The sequence below is a fragment of the Cuculus canorus genome, chromosome 3, assembly GCF_017976375.1.
Source record: "Cuculus canorus isolate bCucCan1 chromosome 3, bCucCan1.pri, whole genome shotgun sequence".
Classification (NCBI taxonomy): Eukaryota; Metazoa; Chordata; class Aves; order Cuculiformes; family Cuculidae; genus Cuculus; species Cuculus canorus.
In genome coordinates, this window is record NC_071403.1 from 25,343,542 (window position 1) to 25,348,588 (window position 5,047).

Sequence of the window (5,047 nt, forward strand, 5' to 3'; positions counted from 1 at the left end):
TCTATATAGACTGACTCCAAAACAGCTTTCCAGAGGGAAGAGAGCATGAGAGAAAAAGACAATTACTATTCATACTTTGAAATGAGAAACACAATGTGGTCACCTGTGTAGTGATATGAGAGAAGGCAAACTGGTGATCCAAAGTCTCTATTCTCTTTCAGGGCTGAAAGCAGCCCAAAGTAGGAGAAAGTGAAAGTACAGTCAAATCCTGTCCCCTTGTACAGTGATGGAAACCATGTGGTTCCAAGGGGCAGTTTCAGAGGTGACAGACAGGCAGGCTTGATATCTGGTCTTCCCTTCCTGTTGAAATTCCATATACCTATATGTAAAACACAGAATTCTATACTTGTTTGAAGTACTCTTCCATTTTAAGCAATGGACTTCTAGCACCTTTAATGCTTCAGCCTACACTGTGCCCTGAGCTGACATCTCTGCTGATGCTTCAGCGCCTGCCAAGAATATGCAAAACCTCAGTTCACTGCTGCTTTAAGATGGGATCAATGACACCTCAACTGCAACACAAGAATAATATAAAGTAAACATCATGAAAAGCTATCTGAAAATGCATCACTGTGAAAAAGGTACTCTGGGGATAAAAATATGTTTGTCTTTCTATTTGCATGCTTGTTAATATTGCATTTTGAAACTATCTTAAAAATAAATCTGTACTTCCCTTCTAATTTTACTGGCTTTTATTTTACTTCTCTGGTCTTAATTGCTACACAAGTCCTTGCTTGGCATTGGGTTTTGAGAATTTTTGTTGACAGATCCCTTAAAAGTTTCTCTGTTACCTTTGATAATATAAATGCTTGTTATTTGTGCAACAGCATATATTTTATATTGTTTGAAACATTTTACAAGTGCTTCTGGTTTACTATCAATAAAAATTTTATATACTACTTCAGTGCTCTGTTCCATGACAGCTCAGTATATCAGAGTAAGATATACTTGATGTTTGCAGTATCTCACTATGACATGCCATTACTGACAAATTGGTCTTCTGGTTAGCAATAATCAAAATCTTCAGTTGAATGGCAAAATATGGATATTTACAGTGTTTTTTGTTCTTTTCAATTAGTTCTACAAATACATCAGTACATTTGATGTTTAACTGGGCGTATGGCTGAAAACCTGCTGAAATATGCCTCTCTCCCCCCTAAATAGTCTGTGTTATGATTGAATATCAGGTGAAAAAGACAGTTACTCTAAATTCTGTGTATTAGCTTTAACCTTTCCTCTAAAAAGATCAAAGGGAGTTTTGTCAAACAAAATGTGACAATTTGCTCATTTAAACACTTCAGTACATTTAGTCTTCTAATACAGATAAAGAAAACAACTTTGACAAATAAGGATATAAACTACACTTAATACTCCGAAACAAAGTAAATTTCACTATCTCTATACATATACTAACAAAAAGAAACAAATTACTTAAAACATTTAAAACAGTATCTATACTAACATAATTTTCTGAATATGTCTGAACCAAATGCATGAAGTGCATGAACAATGCATGTTGATACATTTAGTATTCAATTTTACTTGTGAGATGTTTCACATACATGTGCTGTTTTATGCCCTGTACATCTATAAATATTTTACTCAGGGAAAATTTTATTGTTGGTATGAACATTTACTGCAAAAGAAGAACCGAATGAATACCAAATTTCTTCTGTCAACAGTTAGACAGGTAATCACACTATTTAATTGAAAATATTGTGTTTCATAACTAAACCAATTATGCAGAGAAGGCTGCCTGAGGTTGAACTAAGCACCCTTTCATTAGCATACTGAACAGACACTGTGTTATAGGACAGGAAAAGAGTACAGTGAAAGCAAAACATTATATTATTTATAACTGCACATTAAAGATATACTGCAAAAATTAAAAAAGCCAAAGCTTTCCATGGCATACACAGCCAAGGTGAAAGCCCTGACCTTCCAATATATGTCCAACATCCAGTTAAGATTTTTAAAAAGCCTGTGCTTTATCTTTCCAGCTCTCTGATAAAGGAAGAGCTTGTTAGGCACCTGTTCCTTCATCAGAGTAATCCTTTGGAATCACCATATCAAAGTTGTTACTTAAATTTTGTATAACAGCAGAATGGAAGCCAAATGAGACATGAAGTAACCTTTTCAACTGTTAAAATCAAAGTAAGGACATTAATGAGCAAAACTTGATAGCACATTTAAAATTCACAGACTCAGCTGCCTAGTAGGAAAAGATGACCAGCAAGTAAAGAAGGTAGTATCGTGACATATGAGGGATGAAAAAAACATTTCATAAAATTCTAATTTATACTCCATTCCATCAAGTTTACAATTTTTAGTCATCTCAATGGACAGGTATTTACCCATTTCCACTTGCATAATTTCTACTTCTTCATCATTACAGTAGTTACAGTTACATCTTCTCTTTGTAGGTATCTGAAAAAAAATGCCCCATATAAAAAAAAATACAGTCTGCACACAGTGTAGTCTAACGAATAAGCATATCTTTATTATGACTTATTTCCCCATAATACCAGATCAATTCCATTTCCAGGTGAACAAGGTGTCACACTAGGTTTTTTGAGTGAAAGGGAAGTCTACTATGGATATCACAGTTCCTCTAATTCATTTTTATGCCAAGTAAATTTCTTGCATTTTTATGCCAAGTAAATTTCTAAATTAAAATCTGAATTGTTACTTGAATAACAATCAGGTATAGAAACTATTAACACACATTGTGTGCATGTACTTGCACCTTGAAAGAAAAGGGTCCTTACAAAACCTCTTTTATTACAGACTCAGAACCTGCAATTTAGAAATATCAATATGCTTGTAACTGTCGTGTGTTTATATGACTCACCTGCCCATTCTTTACATGCTGGTAAAACACAACTCTAAAAAAACCCCAAAAGCCAGCTCTATTTACAGATGGCTACTTCCACATATCTTGTAACTGTGGCTTGAATTCAAGTCATACAGACACAAGGGAAGGTCAAAACCATTTACTTCACCTTTGGATGTTAACTACACTGTCCAATTTAGCCAGCTCAAAGAGAGATTCAAACTTGAGGAGAGATACTCCATAGCCTGTAGACTATACTTATTAAGGAGCACTTCAGAAACATTTAGGGTTAGGTAGGAGGAATCCAGTTCTAAGTTCCCAGTTCTTTTTCCTGATGTTCTCTATGACAACCTGTTTCTATGTAATCTTCATAAATGGTAACCCCACAATTGCTACCAAATTTTCCCCTACTCTTCCAACCCCCCCTGCCATGGGAGGTGCTCTAGCTCTCTGGTCATCCTTGTAGCCCTTCTCTGGACCCGTTCATAGACCCATGGAATGGTTTGGATTGGGAGGGACATTAAAGATCATTTAGATCCAACCTCCCTACCATGGGCAGGGACACCTCTCACTAGATCAGGTTTCTCAAAGCCTCATCCAACCTGGACCTGAACACCTCCAAGGATGGAGTATCCACTACTCCTAGGGACAATCTGTTCCAATGCCTCACCACCCTCACAGTGAAAAATTGCTTCCTAATAGCTAATCTAATTCTCCCCTCTCTCAGCTTAAAACCATTCCTCCTTGTCCTATGACTACCCTCCCTGATAAAGAGCTCCTTCCCATCCTTCCAGTAGGCCCTCTTTAAGTACTGGAAGGCTGCTATAAAGTTTCTTTCAAGCCCTCTCCCTTCCTCTCCACTTCTCTCCTCTCCTTGGCTAAACAATCCAAACTCTCTAAGCCTGTCCTCTTATCGGAGGTGCCCCCTCTCATCATCTTCACGGCTCTCCTCTGGACTCGTTGTGATAGATCCATGTCCTTCCTGTGCTGGGGACTACAGAACTGAACACGGTATTCCAGATGAGGTCTCATGAGAGCAGAGTAGAGGGGCAGAATCACCTCCCTCAAGGTGCTAGTCATGCTTCTTTTGATGCAGCCCAAGATACGGTTGGCTTTCTGGGCTGCAGGTGCACATTGCCGGCTCACGTTGAGCTTCTCATCAACCAGCACCTCCAAATCCTTCTCTTCAGGGTTGCTCTCCCTCTGTTCTCCACCCTATAATTGTGAGGATTGCCCTGACCCAGGTGCAGGACCTTGTACTTGGCATTGTTGGAGTTCACAGTTCTGGAATCCTCAACAAAAGAAGGATATGGAACTGTTGGAATGGATCCAGAGGAGGGCTACAAAGATGATCAGAGGGCTGGAGCACCTCCCATAATAGGACAGTCTGAGAGAGTTGGGGTTGTTCAGCCTGGAGAAAAGATGGCTTTGAGGAGATCTTATAGCAACGTTCCAGTACTTGAAGGGGCTACAAGAAACCTGGGGAGGGATCATTCACAAAGGCTTGTAGTGACAGGACGAGGGGCAATGGGTATAAACTGGAGAGGGGCAGATTTAGACTAGACATAAGGAAGAATTTCTTCACCATGAGGGTGGTGAGGCACTGGCACAGGTTGTTCAGGGATGCTGTGGCTGCCCCATCCCTGGAGGTGTTCAAGGCCAGGTTGGATGGGGCCTTGGGCAGCCTGACCTAGTGGGAGGTGTCCCTGCCCATGGCAGGGGGGTTGGAACTGGATGATCTTTAAGGTCCCTTCCAACCCAAACTATTCTATGAGTCTATGATTCACGAGGTTTGCACAGACCCCAATTGTCATACCCCATTTCAGGTCTAGATTTCATTTCATTTTTTCAGTAACACCTGCGTCTAATGTTGCTCGTGTTTCTACGAACGCTCCGCTTATGTTTCAGACCAAGTTTTAGCCCTCGCCCTGTCCAAGCTATTGCCCTCAAGCTGACACGGAAGGGGCGGCAGATGATGAGAGTGCCCAGACCCGAGCTCTGGACAGGCTCACTGCTGACAGCCTGGCTTCGTCTGTGCTCGTGGCCATGTCCCGGGGCTGGGGCTGCTGCCGTCAGCCCTGCCTGGGGAAAATGCTTTTTTCTTTATTCATAATTTTCTTCATTTCACAGCGACAGCAGGCGGCGCACTGGCGGCTCCCGTCCGGCAGGCGGCGCTGCGGGAGGCTGGCGCAGCGCGGGCGTTTGGCGCAGGGA